Source organism: Canis lupus, chromosome 32, assembly GCF_048164855.1.
Source record: "Canis lupus baileyi chromosome 32, mCanLup2.hap1, whole genome shotgun sequence".
Taxonomy (NCBI): domain Eukaryota; kingdom Metazoa; phylum Chordata; class Mammalia; order Carnivora; family Canidae; genus Canis; species Canis lupus.
Genome location: NC_132869.1, coordinates 16117034 through 16133091, shown reverse-complemented (window position 1 = coordinate 16133091; position 16058 = coordinate 16117034). Strand labels below are relative to the sequence as shown.

Below are 16058 nucleotides of genomic sequence, written 5' to 3'. Positions count from 1 at the left end.
TTTAAAAGATGTTTAAATACCTAATAAATACTATGGAATATCTTGAATTTTATTGTTAAGTGGGTTGTATATAAAGAAAGATTTGAGGCTACTATTCTATGGAGATAGAAGCGAAATACACAAAGATTGGAGAGAATCACACAATGAGCTTGTTGAGCAGAGCACATGCCCAAAATCAAGGAGGAAGAAGAGCATGAATGGGCACCGTATACAGTACTGTGCTCCTCCTCAGCTTACTGTGTTTAGCTGTGTAAGCATTCACTAGTTGTTACCTAATGTCACAAAACATTTGTATACTGAGAAAAATCACAAATGAACCAACACAACTTCTGTGTTAGATTGACATCATTCCCTTGCCAATCAATCATGTGAGCTCATTTTTTATAGACACACACAGTATCAGAATAGCTGTGTAAGTAAGGAAAGAAGAGTACATATTAATTGGAGGTAACCAAAAGTAGGGACTGTAGTGAACATTTGTCACTATGGCTATCCTATATGCCCATACCCTTCTTAAATTTGGAGAATTCTGCTATAGAAGCTGAAAATATCAGAAACACTTCCCTGGCCTCTCTCTTACCTAGACTTGGGCACCTAACCCAGGCTCACCAGTTTATAGACCCATAGGAACTTTTAAACCAACGCTATTAATGCAAAGAAGCAGAGGCTAGGAGGAGGTCTTCGGGGTGATGATGACAGCAACTGCAGTTAAGATCAGGTCTGGAGTGGCTGCAGGGACAGAGGCAAAAGTGTCAGCCGCCACCAGGTGTTTTTCCAGGGCAAGCTGTAGGGTCTAATGCTTGTGCTGGCAGCACAGATGCCCTCACTGCTTCTATTGTGATATCATTTTGGACTTTGTCTCTGACTATTTAGACATGAATCTGATTCTTTTATTTTCTGGGTGATTTTTTGAGCTTCTTCATGTCCTTTCATGAAATTCTATTCCTGCTTAACTCATGTAGCGTAACTCCTGTAGCTTGTAGCTAAGAGCTCTGACTGTCAAAGTCAACTAGACTGTGAAAACTTCAGAGGATGGACTCTGCCTCTTATCACTGAACCCAGAGAGCATAACCTTGGACCTGGAAGGCAGGAATGCTCAATAAATGCTTCTTTATGTGAATAACTAAAGAGATGTGGTTATGAGAAATATATTTGCCCTAAAAGCAATGAGATCCAAGTAATTAAAATAATAACAAATATATTAAAACTAGAATTGCATTAAAATACTAATATGATCTTAATAGTAAATATTATAAATATTGTAATTATTAAGATATAAAATTATAAATGGGGTAATAAATATTATAAATGGGAGTACTGCCATTTTATTTTAGATAATTATTTCATGTTAGACTTCTATTAAGAAAAGATAACTTACCTACTCAGTTATGGTTTTCTACCCCCTGCCTTGTGCTAAGGTAGTTAGTTACCTTCATTATGCTTTCAGCTGCTTAGTGTTTCCTGATGCCAACACTGGGAATTTTTACTAATTATTCAGACTATAACCTTTCTCAACTAAAAAAGTGACTCACTCCAAATTGTATAGCATTCAGAGCAAAACATAGCTGATGTCTAAAGCTCTTTATACTTCAACTTTGCTTTTTATATTTTCAGAAAAGTAAAACAACTTTAAAAATACAGGAATTCATAACAATAACAGAATGAAGAGGAAGTTAAGAAATTATAGATTATAGAGAGTTGATATTTACATTCAGGATTTCCTTGTCTTTTAAGTTTAATGATTAATAATTAAGCAGATTTCATCCAAGGTATCTAATGGTTCCAGCAGCCCTTCCTCAGTATTCCAATCAGAAAAACTTGTAAATGCATTTAGAGGCCAGCCTTTCTGATCTCTGGCCCAGAAGAGGTCAAGGTAAGAAGACAAGGTTAGAAGGGAATGTAAATGGAGTTGGGCTATAGGATATATGCTGACCTACTCTTTTTCATTGCAGCCAACAGCAAATGACTAGATAGCCACTGATCAGCTTTTTGTTTCACAAAAAGGAAATTGTTGTTATTTTTACTGCTTTAATCTTGACAGAAGACAAAAGAGCAATTAGCAACACACTTTTAGCAACATACTTTTCTCTAAGCTTTTTTCTCCCCTTTCTCCAAAAAAGAGGTAAAAGTGATATAAAAGAGGAAATACATGTATAAATGAAACATATTCATTTCGGATTTGGATTCAAAATTTGAGCATCACTTTGTTCCTACCAGCTTAGGCTGAAAGGCATTTTAGTGAAGCAATTTCCCAGGCCTCGTTCTACATGTAAATGTCTTCGATTGCTACCCATCTATGAAAAATAGAGAAACAAAAGCAGAAAAAGGCCTACTGTCTCTTCAAATGGCTGACAATTTTCTACTATAGTTTTCATTTTAAAATGTTCTTATAGAGTCAGTTTCCATGCATTAACCTGGGAGAGCTATTACATTTGAATGAGTTCCATGCTGGCAAACTGCATTTTGGAGTCACCAAGGGTCTCTTGATGCTTTATCATCAGCTGACTAAATTAGTCTCCATGCCTATGGTTTTACACTTGGATTGATGGATGCATTACCTCACACTCTGGAACTCGAGGACTGTTATAGATTCTGAGGAATAGTGTAGGACTCACACTAGCAGTAAAATAGGCCCCCAGGCCCACTTAGGCAGATACTCATACTGTGAGGCTCTTTCCTGGACTTTGGTCGGTTCTTCAGATATGAAGGAATCTCAAGATGGTGAATTGGTTTGAAAGTCTTCCTAGACGTCAAGATCCAAACTCCAGCTTCTCTGTGCTTTACTTCTAATAGTTTCCACCTGCATCTGTCTTTGGAGCACAAGCCTTGGGCTACTGGAGCAGCTTTGCCTACAGGAACAGAGAAGTTCCTACGTTCTTTCCTGAGAACAGTTCTTAATAAACCACTTGCTTGAGAATCCTTGTCAAAAGGCTTGCTGCTGAAGAATATGACCTAATACACCTCATGGAGGAGTCAGAACTTGCTTGTGCCTGAAGGAGAGATTACATTTGGAAGTGAAGAGGGAGAGGTTCTCTTCCCTCCACAGGCAGAATGAACAACATGAGAAAAGGACCAGCCTGGGGTCAGGGACTGGCATGGCGTGTTGGAGTACAATGAAGGAGAATATGGTTAGATTAAAATACTCTACAAGGAAAAGGAGAAAGTGTCCCTTCTCTTCATCTTTACATTCCCTACAAGAGTGAGCTTTTTAAAAACAGTATTTCCCTACCCAGAAGTCACAATGTAATTTGTTTTTTTCCTCTCAGAAAACCTGGGAGAGAAAATCATAAGTACTCATCTCAAGTTTAAAGATGTGCAAAATTAATCATCTTAGGAAACAGGGAGAAGAGAATTTCTTTTTGGCTCTAACTGCAATGTGGATTGCTCTATACAGATGCACTGAGTATATGGGTAAAAGGGATTCTAGCGGAGTAGGCAGAGCAGAGACAGATCCTGGCAGAATGGCATTCCTTCCCTGCTGCAGCCAGACCAGTTTGTTCTCTAAGGTTCTTCAAAAGTTATTTTGTCTGCCACTCACACAGTGAATCTGTGGGTTTTTTTTTTTTTTTTTTTGGATATCCCTTGGTGCCTAGCCTATTACTTTGCACATAGAATGGAAACATTTTTCCCCAAGTGATCTTGGACTTGGGCAAATTAAAACTCTAGATTTGTCATGCACATATCTGAGAGTAAATGCTTAAAAAAAAGTTAATTAAAAAATATACACCAAAACCATAATCATCGTCTAATCCTTAGCATGGCTGCAAGAACCTTCATAATATAGCCCCATGCTACATTTCAAGCCTTCTACGCTCTCCTCCATGTACATAACTGGTTAGTCCTTCACTGAGCTCCTTCCTGTTATTCAAACACACACCATACTGCTTCATTCTCTTATGCTTTGTCCTGCTCCTTGAAATATCCTTCTACTTTTTCTCTGCCCCATAAATGTCTGCTCATATTTCAATACCTAACTCAAATTTGACATTCTTTATAAACTTATCCTACCTTTTCAGGAAGTTTATCATTTTTGTCTCTGTTTTGATCATACTTGGAGTATGCCTTCAATATAAGTGCTTAGAATATTACCTTCAAATGCAAACAAGTCCATGGGACTCTGGAGAAATGTGTTTATTTCATCTTTGTTTCTCTTCCCCACTGTCGTGCCTGGCACACTTATAGCTCTCCATAAATATCTGTGGATTTTGAAATGAATTGAATAAATTTGGATTAATAAGGAAAAACCAAATTACAAAAACTCTTGGATGATAAACTGACTTGAATTGTAGCTTAAATATAGGGTGGAACATTTGGAATTATTTGAGTAAGGGAATGAAAAACTGTGCTAAATGTCTGGTGAGATAATAAAACCATCACTATTTGCTGCCGCCTCCAGCCTCTCCTAACACCCAACCAGATTGTGCGTTATGTTTCCAGCAACATGAGCCAAGTGAGAGAATGCCCAAACTGATCAATACCATTGTGATTAGTTTAAACATTTCTTATTTCATATATTCACCAACATATTTGAGAAGAGAAGGGATTTCCTAAGAGCTTAATGGTCAAGAACAAGGGATTTCCTAAGAGCTTAATGGTCAAGAACAAAATGAGAAATTTAGATTAAAATAGTGACATTGCCTATTACAACTGTGAGACTTTTGGCGAGTTATTTTTCATTAGTGAAATAAGGATAAAGGTATTGGTCTCTTACAGTTGTAAAGAATAGCGCTGTGCCTCAAAAATTAGGTTTTATAAAGAGTAGTATTATTGCAGTTTTCTCTGACAATTACTCCCATTTTCATTAGGGAGCTTTTCCCCCAGGATGCCTCATTCAAAATATACCAGCATTAAGTTATTCCATAGGTGGTTAAGAGGAGAGTGGAAATTCCAGATTGAGGGACCAGCCATGTAGAGGCATAAGAGCACATGGCATGTTTAGGTAGTGAGTATCATGGCTGTTTTCTGATCCTACCCTCACTCATCTTCTCACAGACTTAAGCACTGTCTAACCTAAGTTGGTAATCCTCAAACCTCAATGTCTCTTTGAAATATTATGGGCTTTCTGGACCTGGCTTAGTTATCAGAAAATGTCTTAAAACACTGGTTTTCAGTTCTCCCTCTACCTTCTACTGCATAGATCTGACCATAGGTCCTCAGCTTCCCCTGGGCAGCAACATCCTGCTGGGTCCCTTTGTGACTTCGGTAACATCTAGGTCTCTGTGAACACCATAGGATCATATGTGTTTCTTCTCTGAAGATTACAGTCTCAGTACACAGAGTCTCATCTCTTCTATTTTAAATTTTGATTATCTACAGGGACTAATACTACAAAGCATAGCCAGGAATTTTATTTTTTTTTTTTTTTTTTTTTTTTTTTTTTTTTTTTTTTTTTTTTTTTTTTTTTTTTTAAATTTTTTTTTATTTATTTATGATAGTCACAGAGAGAGAGAGAGAGGCAGAGACACAGGCAGAGGGAGAAGCAGGCCCCATGCACCGGGAGCCCGACGTGGGATTCGATCCCGGGTCTCCAGGATCGCGCCCTGGGCCAAAGGCAGGCACCAAACCACTGCGCCACCCAGGGATCCCTTTTTTTTTTTTTTTTTTTTTTTTTTTTTTTTTTTTTTTTTTTATAGCCAGGAATTTTAAAATCTGAGGGAATCTCAGACTCTTTCACATTAGGAAAGAAGCTCTAGCAGAGCCTAAACTTTTAGATTCCTCTTTCACTCTTTTCATATATTTTCCATTAACCTAAGGTTAAAGCTCTTGGTTGATAAGAAAACAGTCTTTTTCTGGTTCCTGAGGCTCTCCCTTTTTTATGCAAAATTTGTTTTCTATAAAAGCCCAGCAACATGGTAGGGTGGTTTCACATACTTCTGATCATAGAATTCACTTGTGATCATGGAAGTCTATCTCAATTTTTTCAACTCTTTTTCAGCATGCCCATTCTATACCACTAGGCTTGCACTTATCATTGCTAAAGGGGCCAACTTTACTTCCTAGACTCCCCATCTAGGATCTCCAACTTCTTCTGAGCAACATTGACATCAACCTACTCCTCAGTAAGTGGCCCCTCTGGACATTCAGTTCCTAATTCATTCTTCCTCTCTTCCTCTCCCTCTCCCTCTCTAACACACACATACACACACACACACACACACACACACACACATACCACTACACCTTCATACTAACACAAATATCAACCACATGGATTGACCCCCCTGTATATAGCCTATGCTTCCCGTTCTATCATAACCATAGAGCAAGATTCATAATACTTTTCTTTTCATATGAAAAACTCTGTACTACTTGGGGTAATAAGAAATACATATTCAAAATCCATAGGGGTTATGGGAGTACCTATGGAGTAGATGTAATATAACATGTATGCAGCACTTCACCAAAAATTTAATCATTAGATATTTCTATGTCTAGCCCCAAGGTCACTTGCTTGTCTATGATTACTTACTATGATTACTTCTCTGTCTCACAATAGCTTCCATAGCTTCCATAGCTCCCTGGACCACAGTCATATGCACTTCCTTCCTTCCTGGCCTTCTATAGCAAGTACCATTTCTTACACACATGTTTTCTCCCACCAAACAAGTTCTCTTTTAATAAAATCTTTAAGTTTGCAAAAGATCGTCTGGTTACTAGGATTGACCTGCCTTAGAAAACAGGTAAGGAGGGCACCTGGGTGGCTCAGTGGTTGAGCATCTGCCTTTGGCTTAGGTAGTGATCCTGGGGTCCTGGGATCAAGTCCCACAGGGTTCCCACAGGGAACCTGCTTCTCTCTCTGCCTCTTTCCACGTCTCTCAGGAATAAATAAAATCTTTTAAAAAGAGAAAAAGAAAACAGGTAAGGAATTATAAATTGCACATTTCTGTGTTAAAATTATTCTTTCCAATAACACAAAGGCAGATTAATAAGATTTTAGTATACATGCAGATAAACTAATGGGTAAAGTAACAAGAGGTTCAGGGAGTTTATGTCAGCAAATCCCTGAGGTGTTTTTTTCTCTCTCTCCCTCTCTTTCTCTCTCAATTTCTACATTTTCTCCAAATTTTCTCCAATTGACTTGATCACTTCCACTTACAAGTAGCTTCATAACGTTCAATGACAATATGCCTAAAAGTGAATTTACATTTTTCACCCAGTCAGCTCTCATGATCAGCTTCCATTTATAACACTTCCATTTTCTATAGTCATTCAGGCTTGAAAGCTGACAATCTTTGGCTTACCTCTATTCTTTATTTTTTATATCTAACCTGTCACTGGTTAATTATTCTTCCTCAATGTGTTTCAATATGAAGTCCTTTCCATTTTCACAATGTTTGGCTATTCAAAATCCTTAACACCTTCTGTCTGAGAATTATATACCCTATGAATGAGTATACCACCCCCTAATGCTAATTCTTGCTACTCACCATTGACCCATAGATTAATCTTTCTAAAAGATCACTTTCCTGGATGCAGTTCTCTGCTTAAAAATCTCCAGTGATTCCCCAGTTACTATTTGTTGAACAAGTAAGAGCAATTAGTATCATTAATTATTCTCCTATGACTCTGATTCAAACAAGCAAGGAGTGGGAGTGGAAGTAGGTCTGACTTATCACAGGCATCTTAAAGTATCAATATGTTGTCAACAAAATTAAATGTCTTCTAGAACTACTTAGCCCAACAAGAAGAAAATGGGAAAAAAAAGAATATCTGAGGGAGAAGGAAAAGGAGGGAGGAAAGAAGAAAAGAAAGGGAGGAAAAATGGAAGAAAAAGGAAGATAGAAAATAGATGAGAGGAAGAAACTCACCTAAGAATAATGCATAATTTCTTCTTTCCAGATTTTTTTTTTTTTGCTTTCAACATCTGGATTTCTCTTTTCATGTAAGGCTAGTTTTTAATAGAAAACAAGTTTGTTCTAAGTCAAGGGAAAAAAGTAAAACTCATGAAACTAAAGAAAAAACACATGATTTGCCTTGATTTTTATGCTTTCCTAGAAGATATTAAACCAAGATAGCTCTCTATTCCAATTTTCCAATTTAGAAAAGGAAAGTAGAAAAAATATCTTTGTGGCTTCCTCTCATAAAAGTCAGAACATCCTGTATATTTGAACCTTGCATGGCTCAGATCTGGCGCTTAACATTTTTCTTCTTTTAAGATTTTTTTTTTCTGCCACCTTTGCTTATGTGATGATTAGTTTGCCAAAGAGAATATTGAGGCTGAGAAACGGTAGTCTATGCTTAGACTACAGTAAGGTGCTTTACTGGCACAACATATAGAAAATAAACAACTTTAAAACTGTCAAGCAAGTTTCTCAATTAATCTGTGCTTTTAAGAGTGAATACAGAAGCAAAACTGAGAGAATGAAATTAATGATAAAAGTATCCTTCAAAAAAAAAGTATCCTTCAACCAGAAATAACTCTGTTTTAAAGAAGGAATAATAAGTAATAGCTGCTTCTAATTTTAATATTGAGTTTGGTTCTTTAAGTCACCCTGTAGAAAATCCATTGGGAGGTAGACCCTAATGTGAAAGAGTGGAGTTAAGGTCTTTTAATTAAATTTAAAGATTTTTCTACCCATGGGAAAGGGCATAATTAGCTGTTTTCTAATGCATTTGACCTGAAGATGCTTGAATCAGCAGATAATTGAATGTATTAAAAGAAGTCGCAAATTCTAATTATGAGACTTAGTTGTTGGAGTAGGAGAAAAAAGAAGTGATTCATTATTTATTCAAGAGAGTTTATACAAATGTAGAAAGAGGTAAAGAAACAGGCAATTACCAAATGTCTCAGGCCCAAGACTGTGCATCTTCACATGGTGACTCTTAGGAGGGGAATTGGGCAACTTAGAACTTCAGTCTAATTTGTTATTTCCACACAGGATCTCAATCTGAATGCCAAATAAATCACCACTTATAGAGTGAAGTGCTCACAGCAGTAGAACGTACCAGCTGGACTGATGCCTGCATCACAGATTAACTGTGATATATTGGGCTTTGGTATGTTGCTGTAATGTTTCTGAGGGCACATACATCCAAATCTATAGGCTAACAAGCTGTGCTCAAATGGAGTGCTACTGAATAATTACTTGGGTCATAGGATGCTTACAAAATTTGAGTAAGGCATGGTCTCCTTTCAAAGGAAAACTGTGGGGCAGCCCTGGTGGCTCAGTGGTTTAGTGCCACCTTCAGCCCAGGGCATGATCCTAGAGTTCCGGGATCGAGTCTCACGTCAGGCTTCCTGCATGGAGCCTGCTTCTCCCTCTGCCTGTGTCTCTGCCTCTCTCTCTGTGTCTCTCATGAATAAACAAATAAAATCTTTAAAAAGAATAAAGAAGAAATCTTCTAAAAAAATAAAATAAAGGAAAACAGTATTATAAATCCCGTGTGAAATTCTTTTATCATATCACTTAAATATTGATACATGTTAAAACTATGAACTTAAATATATATTCTTACATGTACTAATTTGGGTACAACTTAAAAAACAAAACTGTCTATAAAATAAATACAAACTAATAAAAGTCAAATTAAAATTTTAATGTGATAGATAATAGTGTTTTGTTGAAAATGAGTCTCCATTCAAAACCCAGATGCCCATGACACAGATTCTGTTGTGTTTGTTATGCCTAACTATTCTGTGTCTTGTGGTGATTCAATTCTTCATCACTCTTCCTTATTTAAACTAATGAAAAACTGATCTTCCTATTATATGCCATGATGATATTTGGCTTTCACTGGCATTAATAAATCATTTAAGTGTTAAGTCAACCTTTTATCTCTCTTATTGGTCCTATATAATTACTGTAGTAATATCACTCTGAATAAAACTAAAACAAACATAAATTCAGATGCTAAATATATTGTGTAAAGCAATATTTCATGATTTTGCTCTCTTAGCAGATACAGAGGGTATTGTTTCATTTCTATGCATTCATTATTTTGCTCTCTTAGCAGATACAGAGGGTATTGTTTCATTTCTATGCATTCATGCATTCATTTATTCAACAAATAATGCTTGCTATGTATTAGCCACTACAAACGATGATGATGATGATGATGATGATGATGATGACGATGACAGTGATGAGAGTGGTGATGATGACGATTAGTGTTGCCCAATCTCTGGTCAAGAAAATAAAAAACCTTAAAATTAGATATTCAGTGATAAATCATATATCCAAAGAGCTATAATTTCAGGCTAAGTTAAAGCCAGTATAGAAGTGCATGAATATGGTTAAGAAGTTTGAAAGTAGCAAATCATATCTCATTGGAATGAGAAATATGGCTCAAAATTAGAAATGACTACAACAACAATAACAATGATGATGATGATGATGATGATACTTTATACATACTATTGAGTTTCTATCAGTCACTGGTTAGTCATTATCTTATTTAATCTTCATAGCAACCTAATGAGATACCTATTATATTTAGCATTTTCTAAATAAAGTAATTGATACCTAGAAACACAAAGTTAGTAGTGATAGAAGTAAGACTTTAAAACAGGCAGAATAATTCTAAAGTGTGTTTATATTTCTACATGAAACAGTTGGTATTTGAATTGGACATTTTTCATTATTAACAAAATGAATTGAGTATATACAATATATTGTATGGCCTGGGATGCCAAGTTAAGTAGTTCACATAATAATGGTCTTTAATAAATTATATGTCACATATGTATATATTAAAAAACCATTAATAATAAAATATAGTGTTATGCATTTAATAATAGTATGATAAATTATATGTGTCAACTTGATTAGGTCACAGGGTACCCAGGTATTTGTTCAAATGACATTCTGAATGTTTCTATGAGTTGAATAGCAAACTAAAAACTTGAAAGGCATCCAGTTTACTCATAGAAATATTTCCTAAGTTCCACTGCTGAATTCCACTGTGGGCATCTGGTTAGCTGGGCCATATTTTCTAGAAGAGAGAGTGAAATCTGCTGCTACTGCTACTTTTTCTTTCTAAATCCCACTGACCCTGGAGACATTTATCATATTTGAAAGCTCATTGCACAGGAAGCTAAAGAACTTGGGTGAGAATTTGTGAAAGGCAGATCTACATTCCTAAAGTCTTTAGAACTGAGAAGACTTACAGGAAAGACACTTAATACATGTCTCATGAGGGACATGCCTAGAGTAGAGGATGAACAAGAATAGTGTGAGTCTTTCTAATCCTACAACCAAGTTTTGACCCAGCTCAATTTCTTGTTGAATTGAGATGAGATGATCTGCTGTTAATCTTATCTGTGGAACATGGGAAGAGAGAAACCATGACTGGTGCAATATAACATCCCAGATTCTCTAAAGCTCTTTGGTACACAATGTCTAGTACATAATTTTTAAAAATTAGAAATAAGAAGAGACTAGGAAATATCACAGGAAAAGAAGACAAATGTATCTGAAAGTAATAACTATGTTAGATGGATTTAACAGAAGATTGGAGACAGCAGGATTAGTAAAATGAAAAACATTGGACAGTAAGATAGACACATGGGAACATGTCAAAGGCACTGATAGTTGAAGGCCCAAAAGGAAAAGTGAAAGAATAAGGCAGGAATGATATTTGAAGAGAAAATGATTGAATATTCTAATGAGGAATTCAAAGGCAGAAAAACATGCAGAATATCAAGGATAAAAAGGAAATCCTAAGAAGTGAGAGAGAGTTTTTAAAAACATTACTTTTAAAGTAGTAACTATACGAATGGGAACTAAATTCTCAACAGAATGAGTGCATACCAGGAACAATAGAATATCACTTCTAAGTGTGGAAAGGATAACTGCCAACTTAAGATTCTATATGTAATAAAAAATTTACTTCAAAAATGAAGGTAAAATAAAGCCATTTTTAGATAAAAATTCTTTTTCTTTTCTTTTCCTTTTTTTTTTTTTTTTTTTTTTTGTGTGTGTGTGTGTGTGCTAGAGAACCCACACTAAAAGAAAATCTAAAGGGAATTCTTCAGACAAAAAATCATCCCAGTTGAAAACTTGACAAAGCAGAAAAGAAAGAAAAATATTATTGGGTCATTTTGAAGGAATATTAACTATACAAAATTATACTGTCTTTTCCAGTTGTAATACATGTAGAAATAAAATACTAGAAAAAATTACTTAAAAGAGGGAATAAATAGAGCTTAAAGGTCCTGAGGTTCAAGCATTATCAGGTTTGGGATAAAAGTAATAATTTGTATTAGATTTTAATAAGTCAAGAATGAATTATTATGTATTGGACATCTATCAATATAATATAAAACTAGTTTGTCAATAGAAGTGAAAATGCTGTTACCAGTTATTTCATAATTTTAATGCAATTGAGAAAATATTAATGGTAATAGATATACTTGGGCCTAATCAGATACCTATTGGGCCTTAGATTATCAATTACATATTTAATTATATCTCAAAAGAATAAAATTTAAAAAGTCAAGGAAGTCTCAGTATATATCATTGGAAATTATCTCTAAAACATAAGATGTAATGAGATTTTATAATGTAGTTAGCAATCTGTGAACAAAAGTACATCTCATCCTTTCAACATAGAGTCACCTTTCAATACTCAACTTCCATGTGCAGATTCAAAGATCCACAAAAAATCAGGGTACTCCCAGTAGTCAGGATCCCAAATGCATAATGAAAATAATAAATAGAAGATTTTATAAAAGGGAGTATGCCATGCTAGAATTATCAAGGAAATCTTCAAGAAACAGGTAGAATCTAAAGTAGGCCCTAAAATATAAAAAACACATTTCATTTCTTGATAAAAATGTACTGCGAAGAAGAGAACAAAATGCATCTCCCATAACCTTTGGCTAGAAATGGAAAATGAAATCGAATACTAATAATAAAGATCTAAAAAATAATAAAAATCTAAATTTGGATATTTACCTCATAGTAATATTAGTTCTGAGAATGGGCAATTGGACAGGATGAATGACATGGGATGGAAGATAATTTTGTTTGGAAAAGAGACCTTCTTAAAGTTTCCTCTCACTTTATACTTTGCCGCAAATAGAGGATCCAAGTTGGGAAATCTACATGGATTCTTTCTCCTGAGAAACAAGAACATAAGAGAACTGAATGCCAATTTGCACAGTGAAATGATTAAAAGAGTAAAAAAGAAACCACACAGAGGTCCTCAAGTATCAGAGCTATGTCTTCACAAAAATGGCTTTTTATTCTTGTAAAATTTTGAAAGTTAATTATCTTACTCAACCTGAGAAGTAAAACTAGAATTATTTTAAGCAGTGATTCTTAATGTTGATGATTAATAAGAAAGCATACAATTGTTTTTAGGTGTCTTTATTTTTTCTAGTCTTGTCCTTAAAACACTATCACTATTCATTATAGATTGGCTCATAGTTCTAATATGTTGTTTTAACATGCAATTTTTTGTTGTACTTGTAAAAATTGTAAATGAAAGGAAGCATGAGTTCTAACACCAGTCTCAATTAACCATGGCTATAACCATATTCATTAATTTGAACCATGAATTTATTACGCAGTTATCTCTATGCAACTGTTGATAATTTATCTAGATATAGTTTATGGATAAAAAATGATTCTATTTGTTTGCTTGGAAAAATCCAAACTATGAGGAAATATTCATTGTCCCTGATAATGCCATGCAAATACTATGGCTAGATGTGCAGCATGATAATATAAGTAAATAGGTGATTACTCATGATCCCCATGGCTTAAGGGCTGGGGAAATAAATCTAGAGGTAAGATATACATTGCTGAATTGGATCCTCCAGAGAACATATAACAACTCTAGCATAATTATGCAGTGAGACTTGGAGTGGCAGCTATGGAATAACTAGCACTTCCATTTTCAACATTTGGCTATCTTTAAACCTAACTTTCTCTTATACCAAATGTCTGAAAGTCTCTACAAAATGTTTAGCATATTTTAAATACAGTAACTTTACAAATACTTGATAATTTTAACTAACTTATAAACTTCAGATACACTTTGTAACTCCATGAAAACAGTTTTGTTCCTGAAACAAATCCTCTGTGGCTCTAAGTCCCTAATTATATCTGGTTTTGTTTTAGATCTCAACTAAATTTTTTAAAAATACTTTCATCATGTTTGAAGTAAAATAATTAATGAAATGTACACAAACGGTAATCTCTGAGGCATTGCTAACCAACCAGCACACAAAATGTATCTTAGAAGTTGCATGACAACACATTATTCTAAATTTGGTTACTCCCAGAGTCTAAAGGAACATTATCAAAAGATATGGCTCAATGATTATGTAGCCTCAAGTAACTGAATAATTAAGTTATGATTTAACCCAATAATATCATTGTCTTAATTTACTGTATATTTTGCAGCTTTTCTTTCTATGTGGAGCATATAAGGTACATGAAACAAATCTGAAGCAGTATTCCCTAAAGTATACTGTCCCAGACCTAAAAGCCCAATTCCTCCAAAATTCAGTATTTATTCTGATAAGGTAAATCCAATATGCTGACATCCTCTATTTTAAAAAATCCTATAACTAAAGATCAATAAGCACATATGATAAATTACAAGATAGCAAAATAGTAGTGCCAAGGTAAATTATTAAAGTAAGTTATAGATATTTGTAATATCAATACTCACTCTTGGGGGTTTTTTGCTAGCCTTGCACATTATTGAGTGATTGTTTTATGGCTAATGTGTTAACCCTAAATGTCCTGAAAAGTCATTAAGAATTGGCACTTACAACTTAATCAGTGGTACCTGGAATATCAGACGTAGTGTTACCAGAGAAATGGGACTCAAATATCAAGGGAACCAACAGTGAAACTAAATTCATATTGAACCAATGAACAGCTTCTATAGGGTTTATATGTTGCTCCTACCCAAGCCCAGGATTGTCCCTAAAGTCTACATGGGAAACAGTGAAGGACACCCAATTGCCAAGGTTACAGAAATGTGCCCAAGAGGAGTTAGGCATTTGCAAGAACCAAATCTATGAGTTCTCCACTCTTTCAACTGATCCCGTCCTCACCCCTTAGCACTGATATGCTTCATTCTGCTCAATCCTTAGGTGAGAGTAGCAAGAAGTTGTAACTGCATAACAGAAACAAAATTATTAAAAATGAATAAAGATTCATAGCCTCAACCCCCTCTTACCACCAGTTAGGAAAAATCCTGGCTTTGCCTCTTTGGCATTTTCTTCTTCTCTGATTTTAATCACAGAGGTGAATGAATATTAAGAAGAATGTTCAGAATGTGAGTGATGGAAAAAGAGGTTTTGGAGAGGTTGAGGAGGTTGAAAGACACAGAAGAAAGGAATGGGGTGTGGAGACATGCGGTACAGAGGATGAAGGATTGGATATTCTTTGACATTCTGCAAGGGAGGAAGCAAGAAGTGATCACTGGAACTGTATGAAATTACTTTTGGTCACTTAACTGTGATTCCTTAAATGTGAGACTTCACCAAGACTGGAATTTTCAGGCAAAGCCCCCCGCCATTAGCAAAACAATGGGAGGTAAAGACAGAAGCAGAACCCTAATGTTCCCCTGACCAACAGCCACAGGATTGGGTAGAGCCTATGAAAACAACTGAGGAGAAATAGGTTGGCTGGAGAATAGAATAAATATAAACAAAGAAAAATTCAAAATAATGACCAGTGTTCAGAAACTGTTCAGTTTTACATTGGGATTGGGACAATAATTATGCAAAATTTGTATACATTTTCCCCTCTTATATATCACTGAAACCATGGTGTACCTTAAAATTAATACATAGTTTAATGTAGCTTTTTCCTTGTAAAGCTGTTATTGAATCAATGGTGAATCATAATCTACTGTAAGCTCCATGAATATAAGAGAACTATTCTGTATCATCATTAACTCTTTATTCAGCTCAAACTACTGTACACTATTGTGCACAAAGCTGTAACATAATAAATGCTCAACAAATATTTATTGAATGATATTTCCTAGAAATTTTTCATTTTAATGTGTGTCACACATTTCATATAAATCTGTTATAAATGTTACTGCATTTAATCCTTTCAGTACCCCTGCATTATAGATATTATCATGTT

The 16058-nt window shown here is 35.0% G+C and overlaps 1 long non-coding RNA gene across 3 annotated transcripts in view; it reads left to right on the top strand.

Annotated features, from left to right (window-relative positions):
• LOC140622653 (uncharacterized) overlaps positions 1 to 16058 on the top strand; it is a 101099-nt gene that overhangs the window by 35059 nt on the left and 49982 nt on the right. The gene's annotated exons all lie outside the window — the stretch shown is intronic.